General features: G+C 39.3%; 1 pseudogene; it reads right to left on the bottom strand.

Moving 5' to 3' along the window:
• Window positions 1–19,257: 19,257 nt before the first annotated feature.
• Window positions 19,258–20,285, bottom strand: part of LOC142840538 (T-complex protein 1 subunit zeta-like) — a 34,538-nt pseudogene continuing 33,510 nt past the window's right edge.

Genomic DNA, 20,285 nt, shown 5'->3' with positions numbered 1-20,285 from the left:
CTGCTTCTCCTTCTCTTCTACTTCTCCACCACATACTGCTTTTGGGGCAGGCCATAGATGTCTTCCCACCAGCCCAGTCTTGAGGACCTAGGCTGGCCTTATTCATTGTAGGCTCAAAACAAAAAGTAGCCATGGTTAGAATCTTATGGACAGTTCAAGCTAGCCATGGTCCAACTTGAAACACATGATAATGATAGTGTAGAAGACACTAGCTTGCTACACTCTGCTTCCAAGCTTTGCACTCTGATGTCTATTTACTTGAAGAACATAAAAAAAACCATTTAACACATAAGTCAAAATTATCATGCAGAAAAAAGTTAATTGCCAAGACTGATATCAGGGTTCAGTCTCTGGAATCCGTGTGGTAGAAGAAAAGAACTGACTCCCACGAGCTGTCAGAAATGAACAAAAGTTCGGGGCAAGGGAAAGAGGGTGCAGGTCTTTAATCCCAGAACTCAGAAAGCAGAGGTGGGTGGATCTATGTGAGTTCTAAGTCAGCCTGGGCTATACAGTAACGTCAACAAGAGACAGAGCTATATATTGAGCTACCTCCAAAACTAAATGGCCTGAAAGAACCTACCTTTCGCTGAAGCTTCCACCAGCCTATTGGCTAATTGGAACTGCAGTTATTGTAGAGAGTTTGCAATGTTCCAAATCCACTACCAAATCATCTTGCACCAGCGGCAGTCCTCTTTGTACCTGACCTAACATATTTGTGAGCATTAGGTAAATCCATTGGAATGTACAAATAGCCTTCTAGAACTCACCAGCCAAAAGACTAAGAATGCCATCAGACAGCATCGGAGGCTGTAGCAGATTTTCCACTGCTTTTCTTTATCCTGTCTCTCTAATGTTTCCACTAACGCAGAAGAATCATACCCTGACTTATGACTTTCTTTGTTCTGTTACTATAAAAACTTCATCAAACCGTAACCATATTGGGGAATAAAATTTACAGTTACCTAAATCTGTGTTCCCAGGTCATGGTCCCCTGATAGTTCACTCTAGAATAAATATTTGAGGTAAGAGTTGTGTTTCTGGATCAATAGTTTCCATGGCCAATGTGGAGAACCCTAGAATGATCCACTTTTTACTGGAAGAGTCACTTTGATGGGAGTAAGATGCCAGAAACATGTACCCCTTGTCCAAACCCTCTAGCATTATATCCTCAGGCAAATTTGGACAAGTGTTTATAGGCCTTGCTTCTGCCTCCTTTGAACAGGTTAATTAGGATCCTATTGTAAATATAATTTTGGTTTGCCTTTAAGACACTTGATTTAAGGCATCGATTTGTTGTTGTTCTTGTTTTTTGAAAGCATTCTGGTTTCAGTCATTGTCTACCTTCTCTTTAAAAAAAACTACCTAAGTTACGCAAGCATGGCTAGATCAAGAGATACTACCCGTGGCCTTGGCATGTAGGCCTGAAATAACATAGCAAGGAAACATCAAGGAGGAAAGAACTGAATGGACTTTATTCAAGGAGAGAGGAGTCCATACATTTTACCAGGGATTGTAGCCCAGAACAATGCCATCTGGATCATGCTTTGATCTCAACTCAGCTCCTAGGTACAAGCTGTTGCAGGGAAAGGAACCCATGAAAGAAGCAAAACAATGGGGAATTGTGCTTAACACTCATAAGTGCCGTTGTTGCTTTGCGAGTACACAGAGAAACTGGGAAGGAGAAAGTTACCTTATGCCAGAGAGCAGACAGATCTCTGACCCTATGTTGGCAGGAATTCAAGAGCCTTTGAAACAAAGTTGCTAAAAAGAATTCAGCCTGATTTACAACCTCCTTAGCCTTGGGAGGCCCTTTTACCCGTTTAGAAAAGCAACTCTCTGTCTAAGGACCAGGTGCCCTAAGGCAGTGCCCTCAGTTTTGCCAGGGCCTGTAGGCCTATCCCAGCCAAGCCGCTCTATTTGATCTCTTCCTTTCCCTCAAAGCAACCGAATTCTTCCTGATTCTCTGAGGGGACAACAGTGAAGACAGAGAGAGAGAAAAAAAGAGGGAGTATTATACCCAGAAAAAAGAAAGCGAGGAGTTAAACTTAGCACTATTTGACCTTCATCACTGGGCCATCATCCTTAGGCATGTGGAAAGATAAACAGAAAAGGGAGGCCTTGAATGTGTATTCCACATCCTGCCACCACCCCAAGAAAGAAATCCTAGGAGCCTCATACAGCCTTGACTTGTGTTAGGTTATGCTACCTATAAACGGCAGACTTTCCTTTCCTGAGGAAGTGGCATTTTCAGCATCTTGCTCTACTATGCTTGCCTTGCTGCACCCACCTTCCCAGAACCCAGCAATTTGGGCTCAATACTGTGAGGAACATGAAAGAAGAAGTAGATAGAGCAGACCCTGCCTTCTGCTCATAGCTGAGAAGCACACCGAGATGGAATATCAGGGAAAGCTAAAACAAGATAGCTAGGAGTTTGCTCCACTCTCCTCAGCTTTCCCAGCCCAATGCACCAGAAAGAATCATGGAACATGTCATTTCTTTGAGAATGAAGGAGGAATAGCTCCTGGGAGCTGGAATCTTACCAGCAACTTATTGGCCATCAAAGCTGCCCCTATCCAGTGGCTTTCAAGTTCCTTTCAATCTTAAAAATTAGAATAATAATGTGAGAAAACAAAGTATTTTATGATACCAAAAATAGCTTTATATAATGTACCTTAGGGTGACAAGAAAGCCCAGTGGGTAAGGGTTTTGAGAGAAATGGATTATAAATTCGTAAGTGAAGAGCAGGTTCTACTAGTCTGTGGCTTCTAAATGGATTTCGGACAGAAACTGGGCTGAGGGTATGGGAAGAACAGCCAGAGCTCTTAGCTAATGCGTCATCACTTTCGTCCCTTCCATTTGAAACCTTTTTACAAAATTAATGTGTGTTGGGGGTGTGGGTGTAGGTATGCGTGCATTTGAACTCGAATCTTGAGACACATCTGTGGTAGTCTGAGAACACTGTGGGAGTCATTTCTCTCCTTCTCAGGTTAACAGGCTTGGTGACAAAGCACCCTTACCCACTGGGCCTTCTTGTCACCCTAAGGTACATAATATAAAGCTATTTTTGGTATCATAAAATACTTTGTCTTCTCACATTATTATTCTAATTTTTAAGGATAAGGATTGTGGTGCACGCCTTTAATCCCAGCACTTTGGCAGCAGAGATTGGCAGATCTCTGTGAGTTCAAGGTCAACCTGGTCTACAAAAGCTAATTCCAGTACAGGCTCCAAAGCTACAAGGAAACCCTGTTTCAAAAAAACAATAGATGGATAGATAGATAGATAGATAGATAGATAGATAGATAGATAGATAGCCAAATAAATAAATTGAAGTGAAATTGCATATCTCTTTAGAATCTGTTTTGGAAGAAGATCCTTTTCAATATTTTCCTAGTATGGTTTCTGTTGCTGTGATAAAACAGAGACCAAAACCATCTTGGGCAAGAAGAGGTTTATTACATCTTACGCTTCCAGGTTACAGTTCACCACTGAAGGAAGTCAAGGCATAAACTCTCGGGAGGAACCTGAAATGAGAAAGTGAAGCAGAGATCTTGGCTCCCAGGCTTTGGTCAGCTGCCTTTCTTATATAGCCCAGTCCCACCTGCCCAGGTGTGTCACTGCCCACAGTTGGCTGTATCTCCTACATCACTTTGCAATTATGAAAATACCCCCAAATATGTCCATGAGCCAATATAATGGAAAGAATTCTTCAACTGACGTTGCCTCAATTAGCATGTCAAGTTGACACAGAGATTCATCATATCCTTTTACCCCCTTGATTCCTGGACCTGGGAATCCTGATTAGAGAAGACACAGTGCCATGGCTTATATACTAATTCAAAGCATAGACGGCCTTCTGGAGAACCTTTCCTAGCCCTCAAGACTATTACCACCTAATTGTTCCTGTAACTGTGTCTTTACAAGGCCGTTCCACTGTTGTATTTAACCAGCTGCTTTCAAGGTGGTAGAGAAGATGGTATGAGCAGCAGATTCCATGAACATAGGCTAACTGTACACTTCTGGCTAGAATGTGAGTTCCTTGGTCAGACACAATCCTGAGAAATACCATAGATCATAGTTTTGTCTGAAGCATTATGGGCATCAAAGGCAAACCCACAGACAGAATAAATATCTACTCCAACGAGAACCAAATGCCGTGCTTTTTGCCAACAAGTCGCTGAATGGTAACCCCAGAGAATGACCGCTAGCACCCACTAAAAAGAATTTCTTGGCTGGAGAGATGGCTCAGAGGTTAAGAACACTGGCTGCTGCTTTTCCAGTGGTCCTGAGTTCAATTCCCAGCAACTACATGGTGACTCACAACCATCTAACATGAGATCTGGTGCCCTCTTCTGGCCTGCATGCATATATGCAGATAGATGTAAATAATAAATAAATCTTTAAAAAAAAAAAAAGAATTTCTTCCTTTTCCCTTGAGCTTACATGCTAAGGATCTAGAAGATTTGATTCCAAAAGAGAGAGTGTTTTTTATAGGAGACACAACAAATCTTCCTGTGATGATTTTAATGAGAATGACCCCTATATATGTTTGAATATTTGATTCTGGATTGGTGGAACTGTTTGGAAAGCACTGTATGTGGCCTTGTTGAAGGTGTGTCACTCGCTGAGGATAGGTTTTGAAGTTTCAAAAGCCCATGCCATTTCTGGTTAACTCTCTGCCACATGCTTAGAAATCAAGATGTAAATGCTGAGCTACTGCTCTAACGCCATGCCTGACTGCCAGCTCTTCCTGCTGTGATGGGGGTCATGGGCTCACCCACTGAAACTGTGAGCCCAAACGACATGCTTTCTTTTACAAGTAGTTTTGTTTTATAAGTTGATACACTTGGTCTCGGTGTCTTATCACAGCAGTAGAAAAGTAACAATGAGAATTCCATAGAAATGGAAGCTAAGACTCTCTTAGGCTATTTTGGGTTTCTGGAGCCCTCAAGAAGCTAAGAAAGAAATAGTAATAATAGGAGGGGTGATTGATCCAGACTACCAGGACAAATTGAACTGCATATCCACAATGGAAGCAGGGAAATTATGTCTGGAGTGCAGGAGAACCATTGGGGCATATGTTTATATTATCATATTTAAGTTATGACACACTAAATAACTAAGCATTCCTCAAGTGACTGTCAACTACTCTACAAAATAATACATGTATATATAGATGCATAGATACATCTAATAAAAGTTAATGAAAAGGAGACCATGAATTTGAAAGAGAGTGAGGAAAGGTATGTATAGGAGGTTTTGGAGGGAGGAAAGGGAAGGGAGAGACATTGTGATTAAGCTGCAATCTCAAAAATAATAGAACTAAATAGCTATATTTGCACATTTACAATGCATTTGCATTATATGTGTGATACTTATATCATGTTAGGTGGAATTATGGTCATCATACTGTTTTTAGTTGGAAGTTAAGCATAAGGAGATATGATTGAGTGTCAGGCTGACAAGGAGTAGAGTATGATAGCTAATATTGGTTGTCAATGAATGTGAATGTGCAATAAATTAATACAGTCTGTGTGGGACATCCTTGATTATATTAATTCAAGTGCTGGTGACACTTTCTGGTGGCAACCAGGATAAAAGGAAATGGAAAAACAAAGTTTGCTTTTTGCCTACTTGCCTTCCTTCATTCCCTCCAGCACGTTCATCAACTCTGTTGATGAGATGTCCCTTCACTGATATTTGAAACAGCTTTTTCAGACTTCCAATGTAGACCAAAGCTCAGTAGCTTCTAGGAATCCCCCAAACCTTCAGCTCCGGATTGGCACTGATGAGACATTCAGACTCATGGACTGAGAAACCATTTTCAGACTCATCAGACAATATCATGTAAACCAATCTATCAAGTCCCCTCTTTTCAAAAGAATAGTTCTTTTATGTATATGAGTTTTGCCTGCATGTATGTATGTATGTGAACAACATGCATGAAATGGCCTTGGAGGCCAGAAGAGGGTTCGAATCTTCAGGAACTGGATTTACAAAAGGTTGCTACCTGCCATGTGGGTGCTGGGAACTAAACCCAGATCCACTGCAAATAACAGCAAGTACTCTTAACCTCTGAGCCATCTCACCAACCCTATAAACTTCATAATATATCTATTCATTCTTTCAGTTCTGTTCTTTTAGGGAAACTATACTAATAAAAACACCTATGAAGGCAATACAAAATCCTCTAACTAAATAGAATTTTTCTTGTACAACTCCATGAATGCTGATTTTATGAGATCAAGCATTTTATTATTGTATTCAAAGCACTTTAACAGCCTGTGCAATATATTTAATAGAATGAATAATGGCATGTTAATAGGTTTCAAGAAGTTAAAAGCCCCTAAGTTTATAAGGCGCTATAGATTTATCAGGTCCTTGAACACATAGTTAAATCCAAATAACATTTATGACAAACTAATATCATCTGTCTCTATTTGAAATCTCTGTGTCAAATTACCTGGTTCTCTCCCTTGTAAACCTGCAGCAAGTTTTATGTCTTTCCTTCACAGCATCAGCAAAGCTGAACCCACACCATTCCACCAGGAAGATAAGCATTCACCCTTAAATTCATGGATTTTAGTTATGCCCGACCTAACAGAGATTAAACTTTGCAAAACCAGTTTGTTCTTCAGCCCCAAATTCTATCATTAACTCTTAAATGTTTGGATTTCACCCAGGCCTGAAATAAGGGCCTGGAATAATTTCTTTTTTAGAAGAGGAAAAAAGAGAAAGAAAATAATTTTTAAAAAGTTCAGAGTAATAGCTCCTACTTATTGTCCTAAATATAGTCCTAAGTCATCCACCAAACACTGAAATTTATACACACATGTTTTAAATTGGCTGCCAGAACAAGTTCGTAATTTTAGTTAAAAAATAACTCAAATACTTTAAAATATCATCCAAACTGGCACGAATGAAGGACAAAGCCTGGCCGGGGAGCCGCAGTCAAGGAAAGCTTATGAGAATCCTTGCTTCTGTGAATAGAGCAAGAAAGTAGCTGGTGCTGGATGATATGGAAAGATGGAAACAAAAGTCTCTCAAACTTGGATCCACTTGCTTTGAGTGTCTGACATCCTAAAAGATGGCTTTTCTCTGGATTAGAAAACCAAAATTGTTACCGAAGGATTCGGCGGTCAAAGTCTGGGTTCTAGCAGCCCCAAGAAGAGAGGCTCAGCCACTATCCCCAACATACCAATTAAAATATTAAAGAATAGTGGAAACCGGAAAGGAAAGTTATTCAATGTGGCCATAATAAGAACAGAAAAAAACAAAAGGGTCCAGTGATTTCTCCAAGTTTATCTTTGAGGTTCTGTCTTGAGGTTTAAGCTTAAATATGGGATAAGAATCATATATAATTAAGCAGTACTTGGCTCAGGTCTGTCCTGTGAAGTGATCCAGTATGTTTTGGAGACTGTGTGGAATCTTTTCTAAGAGGCAAGTTCTTCCTCTAGCTGTTACCAGAACTTCAGCCTTCTTTCCCTGATTGAGATTGAGATTGCTGGGGCAAGTTTAATTCTTTGGGATCTATTGTTTCGGTACCCTGGTAACAAAACTGAGGAGCATAAGTGTCTCTCTTTTGAATACTTTTTTTCTGCCAAGAGGGTTACCATGGAACCTCCAGGCTCCCATTATTTTTGAAATGAGGGTACCAGAAAAGAGAGTTTCTTGTCCCCCCTGTGATGATTAGCTCTGATTGCCAACTTGATGCAATCTGAAATCACCTGGGCAGAGAATTTCATTTGAACCATTTTCTAAACTGGATTTGAATTAGCTTGTAGACATGTCTGAGGAGGAATATCTTCATTAAGGTAATTGATCTGATGTAGGCAGCACCATTCCCTAGGTGAGGAGTCCTAAACTGAGTGGAGAAATTAAACTGAACATAGGCAAGCAAGTGGGCATGTAGATGTTAATTTCTCTGTGCTCTTGGATGTGAGTGAGATTTGAGTAACTTTTTAAGTTCCTGCTTTGACGTTCTAACCTTAGTGGATTGTAACATGGAATCATAAACTAAAATAAATCCCCTTGTTTTCTAGGTCGCTTTTTGTCAGACTATTTTAACACAACCAAAGAAATGAAGTTAGAACACACTCTATAAAGAAAATTCTAAAGGCACCACCAATACTATTGAACAGTTAGGGTATTGCCAGCAATTTTCAAGCACATCTTTGCCAGAAGGGATAACTCAAGAAGTACAGAAGCAGCCTAGCATGTGTGAGACCCTGCTTTCAATCCCTAGTCTATTTCAAAGACAGAACAAAACAAACCAAACAACAATAGGCCACTTCTTTTACCTAAACACAATCTTCTCAGTGTGAACTGAATTTTCATGAAAAATTCACAGCCCAATAGATGATTCTACAGACTTCAAGATGTCATTATTTTTTCTGCTGAGTAGTACTCCATTGTGTAAATGTACCACCTTTTCTTTATCTATTCTTCAGTTGAGAGGCATCTAGGTTGTTTCCAGGTTCTGGCTGTGACAAACAATGCTGCTATGAACATAGTTGAACACATGTCCTTGTGGTATGATTGGGCATCCTTTGGGTATATACCCAAAACTGATATAGCCGGGTCTTAAGGTAGATTGTTCCCTAATTTTCTAAGAAACTGCCATCATGATTTCCAAAGCAGCTGTTCCAGTTTGCACTCCCACCAGCAATGGAGGAGCATTCACCTTATCCTACATCCTCTCCAGCATAAGCGTCATCAGTGTTTTTGACCTTGGCCATTCTGACAGGTGTAAGATGGAATCTCAGAGTTGTTTTGATTTGCAATTCTCTGAGGATGAACAATGTTCAGCATTTCCTTAAGTGTCTATAAGACATTTGAGATTTGTCTCTTGAGAGTTCTCTGTTTGGATCTGTACCCCGTTTTTATTGGATTATTTGTTCTTTTGATGTCAAGTTTCTTGAGTTCTTTGTATTAGAGATGAGTCCTCTGTCTGATGGTTGGTGAAGATTTTTTACCCATTCTGTATGTTGCCGTGTTGTCTTGTTGACCATGTCCTTTGCTTTACAGAAGCTTCTCAGTTTCAGGAGGTCCCATTTATTATTTGATGCTCTCAGTTGTCTGCGCTACTGGGGTTATATTTAGGAAGTAATCTCCTGTGCCAATGTGTTCATGTAAATGGATTGATCTAGAAAAAAACATATTGTGTGAAGTAACCCATCCCCAGAAAGACAAATATGTACTCACTCATAAGTGGCTTTTGGACATAAAGCAAAGAAAAACCAGCCTACAGTACAAAACCCAGAGAACCTAGACAACAAAGAGGACCATAAGAGAGCATACATAAATCTACATAGAAAGGAGAAAAAAAGGCAAGATCTGCTCAGTAAATTGGGAGTATGGCAGTCATGGAAGAGGGTAGAAGGGGAGAGGAGTGCAGAAAAAATTGTAGCTCAATAAAAACAATAAAAAGTAAAAATGATTCTACAGTCTTACTGGCTAATTAGAGCTTTATGCTTATTGAGAGCTGACTAGTTGCATGTCTTGAATTAAAATTGCATTCAACTATCTGAAGCCTATTTATCCCCAACCTTTGTATCTTGTTCTAATACATTTTTACTATGAGGTAAAACTTTTGAAAAGTATTAGCTGAACAGACCACTAGCTTCTCCAGACCCCAAAGCTAAGATAGAGACAAGACAGTATCTGAAGCCAAAAGAAGAGACCTCTGCCTTTGCTGCCACTCCCAACAAGGTGTGTTGACACAGTCGTTTACAACTTACCTCTACCCACAGAATCTCTTCTGCAGTTTAACAAGTCACTCAGGGCCACCTGAGCCCAGTTTTCCTAGGACAGTACTTACTCAGAGTAAATTCTCTTTTAATCCCTTAGAAGCTGTGATTTGTGTTGACAGTTTTGGTGATGTAATGAGGGGCCCCCGTGTAGTATCTGCTTTCACCTGTATCAGTACAAAGTACCAGTATAGCCCCTTTACTCTTTCTGCCTCTTGGCTTGTGATGGTATCCATACTGGGGCCAGGACCTTGCTTTGCCTTGTTGACAGCTCATTGACTTATTGTAGCTGCTTGATGTATTGGAATTTCTCTTCTTTTTGGATCATTTATTAGAACTTTGGTTTGCCTGCACTTGGCATGTTTCTTCTGCCACACCTCCAATACATAATTTGGCATTTTTATTTTTCTATCTCTTTCTGTTGTTGCTTCAAACCTTGCCCCATCTCACTATAGAAGTTTTGTCAACCCCTTTTCACAAGGACCTCAATGATAAGAGAGATTTCTGACCTTCAACCCGGTGTGGAGATATAAGCAAGAAGTCTCCAGGATGTGCAATGGCCCATTCCTGTGTTACACATAACCTCAACTGCCCATCCAGAAAGGCACACTAATGGTGATAAGCCAAGGTTATTAGCCACTTTACATTCATATAAGGTACAAAGGAAAGAACTGACAGAAAATGGGAGAAACCAATGTTAGAGGAAGACGTAGGGAGATAGTTCTGTAAACAATATAGAAGAAACTTGATCCAAAACACAGAACTCATCAACCAGCATAGAAGGTTGCAAATTTTGGAAGAAGAGGGATCTACCCTAAAAATTGAGAAACAGAAATTCAAGAAAATAGTACGTGGTTGGAGAAGATTGTCATACTAGGATGTTTCATGTGGTAATTGTAATGCGACCTACAGCTTATTTGAAATTGTAAACTGTGAAATTTAAATTTTTTTTTCTTTTTGGTTTTTCGAGACAGGGTTTCTCTGTGGCTTTGGAGCCTGTCCTGGAACTAGCTCTGTAGACCAAGCTGGCCTTGAACTCACAGAGATCTGCCTGCCTCTGCCTCCCAAGTGCTGGGATTAAAGGCGTGCGCCACCACCGCCCGGCTGAAATTTAAATTTTAAAATGCCAAACCTTCCTGTAATTGCCTTTAAGACAACCCCATTGAATTTCACTTAGGAGAAATTATGGGCTACTGTTTGGTGGAAGGAGAACCTAGTGGGGATCAATGGAGGAGATAAGCAACCACATGGCAAGGAGGAGAACTTTAGAGAAAGGATGGAAGAACCCAAAAGAACAGAGATAGAAAAGGAAATATTACAGTTTTCTTAGTAGCTCAGTAAAGTGGGCAGTCTTAAGAAGCTGCATGGTTGTATCCCTTTAAGATACTGCACTGCAAGGTAGGCATTGTGGGAATGAAAAGTACAATCATTCCACCTATCTCTTAGCTTGGCTTAAGGTGAACCCACCTTGCGATGGGTGGTTCCACATTCCTGAGAAGTGGTCCATTATCCAAGTCTTTAATCATGCCCAATGGAATGATAGGGCTCCACCAGAGGTTTCATCTTCCTGACCTGAAGGAAATATTTTCTCTTTTAGGGTCTTTACTACCTCTTATGTCACAAACAAATAGAAACAATTGAGTGATTCCTATGACTAATTGGTCATTGTCAAAATTGAATTCTGAATTATTCACTAGTTGCTCAACAACTAAACAGATGCTAAATCATGGCCAATTAGATGTCTTTCAATTAGGTTTATAGGTAGAGGCAGCAATTAAGGCCTTAAAGATAGCATTAAACCAAGACCCTGCCTTAGAGCACTCAGTTGTGTTCTCTTTTTCTTCGAAAGAAGAAATGGAATGCATCATGAGTTCTGACTCATGGTGAAAGCACAGACTCTGGGAGTACCTCAATTAGCAATTAGAGCCAGGAGTCTGAGGACATCCTCCCTGAATGCTGGCCATATTTGCAGCTGCTGTGCTACTGAGAATGATTGAGAGATTCACTATTAGGCCTCCTCTTCCTGTTTATGTAGAAATTTAGCTAAATTTGAATCATAATGCCAAATTACTCAATAACTTCTTCAGATATTTTGCTTTCATCTTCAAATGTTTTCAAACGTATATTACAACTTCCTCAATTGTGCTACTACTCTTCTTTTCTCAGATAAACTAAAGGAGAATAAACATGGCTTCATTGAAATGAAATATATTCCTTCCTCTAGAAGAGACTTTGTAAATTTATAGTTCATTTATCCTATTAATGATTCTGGGGCGATAAGCAAGGGCAGTTTGGGGGGCAGAAGGTATAGGTGCCTCTAGTCTTGATATCATAGAGCCCTCATTTGCCAGGGTTTAAATCTCAGATTGATGAACTCAACAGCTGTAACTAGAACATACCATTCAGCAAACACAAAACGCTACATTCACACAGTCTATGCTCTTGGAGTAGTGCATGACAATGCTGAACTACAGAAATGAAGAATTTCTAATCTTCTCTATTAGTCTTTTAAAATAGTGAACAGATTTCAGAATTATTAGATTTTACACATCACCCAAATAACAGTCCATCATCAGCGCGTTAATCCATGAAGCAGGTCTCTAGGATAAGGAACTGCAGGTCCCAAAGTCGTCATTTCTGCTTAATCCTATTGTTTCCCTTCTTCTGGTTTAACACATTTCAACAAAGAAGAAAGATACCTGGGACAAAAAGAGTTGTAAATTGCATCCGCAAAATAATCATTGCTTGGGACATAATGAAATTGTATCTTCTGGAGTACATACCTAATTTAACTCATTGAGCACCAGAGAAAATAATCATTTGGAATAAAGACTTTGTTTAGAAACATGCCTCAGTGATAGCTTACAATGTATATTTAAGGTGCTCCATTTGTTCCTAATGGAGTTTTAGTACACTCTTTAATGGGTTCCAAGAATACTTCTCTTTAGCAAATGGGTTATTTAAAACTTGCTAGTTAGTTTCCCATTGTTCTGTATTAGCTTAATTAGCAAGTCACTATAATAAATAATCCATTCAAAAAATCATACAAAGAAATATTTTGGCCTTCTTTGACTAATGATATTTCTATGAGTTCTCTTAAATTTAAGATTTATCTCATTTCTGCATAACTAGTGGATGTCTATGGCAATGGTTGTAGGACCATATAAACCATCTCCATTAAGAAGTATTATACAGTATTATAAAGAAATTTTTGAAATTATAACTAAAACTTTAAAATTCAGTGAGTTCTTAGGAGATGAAGATCTGGATGAATGAGAGATGAAAGTAGATACAGGGTCTGGGATGTGATTGTAGACACTGGGACACAGATTATTTATTGGGACTAGAAGGTTTCACTAGCATAGTACCAGATAGAGTATAGAGGAGAGGTCCAAAGGAAAAGGAAGAGGATTTTAGACAACCTGGAAGAATAAGGAGACCTATTTTAAGGCATGTGGGAAGTGGATGAAGAGTGTCTTGAACGGTTGGGGAGTGAAGAAGGATATAGAGGATGAGGGGAGTGAAAATGGGAACCTTAGGTGTATTCGTTGGATAAGCTGGAGATATGCATCAGACCTGTGATGCCTGAGGTCTCTAAGTTCCTTGGTGCCTGTTGTTATCCTAGAATCTAAACACCTAGTGACTTAGCTTGTATTGATTGTATTGATATATGATAATCCCAAGTAAATGACCTTGAAACCCTTCTATCCCTCTAAAACTATTGCTATCAACTCTCATTTTTAGAATGTACTTCTTAAATGTTTTTATCCACTACAAATATATGCAGGGACAGAGAGTGAAAGAGAGTAAGATCTTTGAACTTGTATGAGATATTTGAAATTTACTTTGGTAAATTTTCTTGAATTATAAGAATGTAGATTTTTATGATTTTAGTAAAAGCTGCAAATGATAATTATATTCGGTCTTCTTATTACACATACCTTTGCTATGACTGTTTGATTACTCATACCTCCCACTTTACTTGAACCAAGTCTTCATATTTGGCAAGATTAAATTATTCACTAACCTGCAAAAGGTTTCTTTCATTAGCCAGTATAATTTAAATGAAGAAAAATTCCAAGATTTGACTGGGAGAGTCCTGTTTTAAATCGCTCTCAAACAGTTGGGAGTAAGGGGAGATGGGGAAAGAGAAGGGAGAAGGGGAAGATTGGGGAGAGCCTAGGGGCATAGGATAATTGAGATGGAGGAAGGATGGATATGGGAGCAGGGAAGAAGATATCTTAACTAAGGGAGCCATTTTAGGGTTGGCTCTAGAGGGGTTCCCAGGTGTTCAAGGGGACTTCCCCAACCAGGGCCGTGGGCAGCAGAGGAGAGGGTGCCTGAACTGGCCTTATCCTATAGACACTGATGAATATCTTGCATATCACCATAGAACCTTCATCCAGCGATGAATGGAGATAGAGACAGAGACCCACACGGGAGCACTGTAGTGAGCTTCCAAGGCCCAGATGAAGAGTAGAAGGAGGGAGAACATGAGCAAGGATGTTAGGACCATGAGGGGTGCGTCCACCCACTGAGACAGTGGGACTGATCTAATGGGAGCTCACCAAGGCCAACTGGGCTGGGTCTGAACGAGCATGTGATCAAACCAGACTCTCTGAATGTGGATGACAATGAGGGCAGACTGAGAAGCCAATGATAATGATACCGGACTTTGATTCTACTGCAAGTACTGGCTTTTTGGGAGCCTAGTCTGTTTGGATGCACACCTTCCTAGGATGGAGGGGGGGTTTTGGACTTCCCATAAGGCAGGGCACCCTGACTTCTCCTAGGACTGGAGAGCGAGGGGGAGGGGGTGGGGGAGGGGAAGGGAAATGGGAGGGTGGGAGGAGGTGGAAATTTTAAATAAATACATACATACATAAATAAATAAGAAGTCATGTCTGAATGTGTGACTGATTATAGTTAGGACAATAAAAGAAACAGCATGATTTTATCACCTGGCTTGCTGCTGTTCCCTTTATGTGTGAACCACTGGCTTAATGAGCTATGGAACTTGTCCCATTCTCAAATTTTGTGACCACTAATACCCATCACCACTGACCCTGTAAGTGACCTGGACAGCATAGCCACCCAGCACTCAGTTATCCAAAGAATCTACAGAATTTTATAGAGCAGGCCTCAACACCAGGGACAACCCTCAGTGAGTGAACCAGAAACCTGAGAATAGTGCACCAATCCCAAACAGTGCAAATCAGCCCACGGGCCCCACCTATTGACACAATGGCTTCTGGACCAATATCACCCCAGCCAGCCCCAGAAATGGAACAGAATTAATTCACATGAGTGACTGTCATAAGGATGCAGCACTGGGAGACTTGAAAGGATCAACCTAACTGCAGGAAAGCAGCACGAATTATAGTCCTGAGAGCGAGGCTTTGAGAGAACAGAAAAATCCATTGTAGTGGAGCTCACAATGGCGAAGAGCCAGATGAGGAACACAGACAATCTCCAGATAAAATTCAAAATGAGACCATTCAGGTTTTGCACAGTGTATCTGCGTGCATATTTCCTCAGTCCCTGTATCTATTCTTTTCTAAATATCCAAGGTCGGCTTAGCTCGCCCACTCCCGCTGTTCTCCTTTTATCATTGTCTCTCCTCTTCTCTCCACTCCCTGTTCTTTTTCTTGTCTCAGAGTTGACGGGGTAGGCTGGCTTTCAAGGTCTCTGCAGCTCATCTTTCTGAGAAAGGAGATGGGCCTGTGCTGACTGACTGAATTCCTTTGCCCGTCTCTTTTCAGTCTACCTTTAATCCAAACCCCTACATCTCTCCTACCTACTTTTTGCCTTACAGTTTGCCTTCTCTTACCTTTCCCTCTTTTATTCCGATCTATTAGTCTAATTCTAATCACTAGTCTCTGTGTTTATTTTATTTTCCTTTTAATTTCTCTTTCCTGTGTCTTTCTATTAATACCCATAAAGCTAATATACTACTGTACACTGTGCTATCAGTAACCCTTTACTCCCTAAATAATTGGTATTTGAGGGATGATTATTTTATACCAGATTGTTACCTTATTTGTGTAGTAGGTTCACCCCTGAATAATGATTGTTGCTTTAAATAATATTCAACTCTTAGGGAAAGACTGTGGATTGAAACTGGTACCTCAAACACCAGTGTAACAGAGGAAAATAGCATCTCAATATTACTAAAACCTAATCTCTCTTGAACATTGTAAACATGACCAATAAAAGAAGAAAAATGAGAGGACATAAAACAACAGAAATACCACCACCAACGACCTGAGTTTAAGTATACAAGTCACAATGGGAAAGTACAAGTAACATGAAAAACCAAGGTAACACATCTCCTCAAAAAAATCTATAAATCCCGGAGTAATGATACAGAATAATTGACTCAGATGGAATTTCATATAAAAAATACAAGTAATTGTGATAAACGTGTTCAAGTAAATAAAAGGGATAAAGAATACACTCTGGAATAAATTCCAAGAGAACAAAAAAGTATCACCTGAATGAAATAAAGAAATCAATGCAAGAGACAAAAATATAATTTGTTAAAGAGAAATACTGAAGGAAAACCAAACTAAAATAATGCTAGAAATAATTGTTTCAGCAAGTCGAATATAATTTCAGTAGCCAGTCATTCCAATAGTATAGATGACAGGGAAGACAGACTATCAGGCCTTGAAGACAAAGAGGAAGGATTTATACATTCAGTCAAGGACAGGTACTAGAAAAAATGTGCAAACGGTCCATGCATGATTTTTGTAACATAGTGAAAAGACTAAATCTAGAGAGTACAATGCAACCACAGAAGAAAAGCCTCTTTGCTGAGAGTATAGAAAAATATTTTCTAAAGATTTATTCATTATTTCTTTTATGTACATGGGTGTTTTGCCTGCATGTATGTCTTCATACCAGAGTATCAGATCCCATAGAATTACAATTACAGATGCTGAGCCATCCCTCCAGCCCTGAAAATATTTTCAATAAGTGCAGAGCAGAAAATTCTCCAAGACCACATATAAAAGACATCAAGAACAAGTAGACAAGACCAGAAAAGAAAATCTCCAAACCAAATCACATTTAAAACAGTAAATATAGAGAAAGGAGAAAGTACGGTGAAAGCTACAAGATAAAAACACTAAGGAACATATAAAGTAAAAAGGAAGGTCCTTAGAATAACAACTGCCTTCTCAATATAAATTTCAAAAGCCCAAAGGACTTGAAATTATTTATTTCAAGTTCTGATATAAAACAGTTGCCAACACAGACTACTATACTATGTTTCATGGTTAATGGGGGAAAGAAACATTCGATGATAAAAGCAGGCTTAAAGGATACATAATTGGTTAGGTAGCCCTACAGGAAATACCAGAAGGAAATCTTCAGACTGAACATATTAATAATCTCATCCAACAACTCCAGTGGACAATAAATTATGCTAGAACTTTAGTTAAACAAATGAGGATTAATAAAAGGCCAAACATTAGAATTTTCCTGAAGTAATCTTTGAAGTTTCCAGGAAGAAGATGGGGCCCTGTAACAACAACTCCGCCTGGTTGATATGACGTCATGATACTGATAGCGCTACTACAAGGCCTGTTTTGGGTGCCAGCTGCAAGAGATGGTTCCTACTTGGTTAGCTGAAATGGTGCACATCTTTTACAACATTCTGGCCAGACCTCACAAAATACTCAGAGACTATTTGCAATCTTATAAGACATTAATCTTGAAATTTAACCATCATTTTACTTTCACGGGATCCCTCAGAAAGAATGTCACCCCCATGACAGTTGGAAGTAATTCTAGAGGACGAAGTCCCCTCTCCCAGTAAAGTTTGTCCTCGGGTTTAGGGACATCATTTAGAGGTTGATTATAATTAGTATACTGTTGAGGGTTGGGGGAGGAATTTTATAAGCTCAGGGCTCTTTTTGGGAAAAAAAGGGAAATTGGGTGATAGGATAATAGATTGGTATTTGTGAGTTATTGTTTATAGATAATACATCTGCATAGATTTTTGTATATGGATACAAAATTAAATTATATTGAATATTGTATGAATGCATGCTTCTACCTACTATAGTTTGGTGCTCCAACGTGGTAATGAACTCCACGCAAAACCTAAGTGGGCTTAAAAAGGAATTCTAGACACAAATATAGAATCTAACACAGCTTTTTGCTGTTTTCTAGGGTGTACTGTAGAGACATTTCCTGATTCAGCAGCAGCAGCACCACATCATTTTAAAACGCGGCACGCCAGTGCAAACTCTGACTATAAAGCATTTCAGTAACATTTGTGGGACCTGGGTGTTTCAAGAATCAAAATAAACTTTTAATAATAATTCTGAACATTAATGGTCCCAATTACAAAATCAAAAGACACAGACTAATAGATTGGCAAAATATTTCTGCCTGTTGCCTAAAAATGCAACAAAACATATATATATAATCACAATACATATTCATTCTTAGGGTGAATGGATGGAAAATTCCATTCCAAGCAAACAAAACCAGGAAACAAGCAGGTATCATTATTCTAATATCTGACAAACAGACTTAAAATCCAAAGTAGACAGAAGGAAGAAAAGTAGTCAGAGGAGTCTAAAAGCATCACTTCATACTGAGGACAGGGAGAATCTATGAAGAAACCTTTATCATTCTAAGCAATCTGCAGTAAATACAGCTGCACACAATTTCACAAAGCAAATACTACTGGATACAAAACCACAGACTAACCTCACCACAGTGATAATGGATTATTTCAATACCCCACTCTCACAGATAGAAAGGACATTTAAAAATGCTGGGTGATCGTGGTGCACGCCTTTAATCCCAGCACTCAGGAGGCAGAGAAAGGCAGATCTCGGTGAGTTCAAGGCCAGAATGGTCTACAGAACAATTTCTAGAACAGCCAAGGCTATCCAGAAAAAGCCTGTCTCCACGAAACAAAAACCAAACAAACAAGCAAAAACAAGCAGGCAAACTTTGGAGTTAAATTATACCATAGATTAAGTGACCCTAATAGATATCTACAGAATATTTCACCCAAACACTCCAAAAATGTACATTCTCAGTAAATGATAAAGATTTCTCCAAATTGATTACATGTTATGACACAAAGTAAGACTCATAAATATATTAAAATTGAAATAGCTTTCTGACCTTTTTTCCAAAGTGCTAGACTTACAGGCTTGCTCCACTATGCCTTGTTTAGGAGAAAACCATTACAATTTTTCAAAGAACATTTAAGGAACAAGGTAGACAACACACTTATCTTAATATGTAATTTTGTATCATTGTAGCTGAAACTTCTTGTTCAGTGTGTCTGTTTTATGCATACACTCAGTGAAAAAAAATTTTTTACGGTATTATAATTTGAATAGGTGCCAAATGTCCTGTTCCCTTTTCTTCAACCAGGAAGAGAAAAATTCTTTTCCAAACCACTTGAAGCTCAGATAAAAATGACCATTTCCCCACATCATTTTGTAGTATTACAGATGCAGCAACAAGGGAGTCTTCTTCAGTCTTTCAGAGAGGACATCCCAGCTTCCATGATCTCATCCACCAGGAGAATGTTGGTGGCAATCACAGTACAGGAGTGAAGCAGCTGCTTCTTCACACAGCAGTTATCCCACACACCCATCTCTGCCGCCACCATCGGCTCACCTGTGTTCAAGTCCACACCTACTAGTTGACCTGATTCTAAATGCTCAGCTTGAACTTTAACTAGTGTTTCCTGAAGGTCAAAACCAGAGTTCTGCGCAAGAACCTTGGGAATAATGAGCAAGGTACCCACAAATGCCCGGACTCCAAACTGAGCCCTGCCCTTCACGCTGGGCTTGTATTTAATCAGAGCTTCTGCCACTGCCACTTCTACTGCACCAGCACCTGGGACAACACAGCCATCATCAGCGGCATTTTTGACAGCCCTCAATCCATCTCTTATAGCATCCTTGATTTGAGTCAGTGTGTGCTTATTTGGTCCTTTAACAAGCAATGTTACAGAATGGGGGATTGTTACATTTCTCAATAAAGGTGAACTTCTCTTTGCCCAGGGTATACTCATAGACAAGACCCACATGTCCCAAACATTCAGGATTCAGGTCATCAAAGGAATTCAGAGCCATCCCACCACTAGCAAGTGTCAGCCTCTCCATGTTTCTCCTCTTAGCTCAACACAGAGCCACAATGCCTTCTTTTGCAAAGGCGTTCTGCTCTAACTCAGGTTGCAGGAGACCCCCAGCTCAAAAGATTTTTTTAGTGGATGTATTATAAATTAGCCAACTAACTTTGTTAAACATGTAAGATTCTTACCAGTGCAAAACACATGTGGCTAATTTATGGTTTGCATAGTGTCTCTAATAAATACTTAAAAATAAAAAAATGAAATTCCCAAAAATACATTTTACCATTAAGAAAATCAAAGAAGTGGTTTTCTATCTAATACCAGTTTTCTTTAACAAAATTTAAAATATATGCATGAACACACATATAATACATGCATAATGTATGTGCACATATATGCGTATAAGGAACATTTTTATCTGT

This window comes from Microtus pennsylvanicus, chromosome X (assembly GCF_037038515.1).
Source record: "Microtus pennsylvanicus isolate mMicPen1 chromosome X, mMicPen1.hap1, whole genome shotgun sequence".
NCBI lineage: Eukaryota > Metazoa > Chordata > Mammalia > Rodentia > Cricetidae > Microtus > Microtus pennsylvanicus.
Note: the sequence above shows the minus strand (reverse complement) of the source record. Positions and strands in the feature narration are given on the sequence as shown.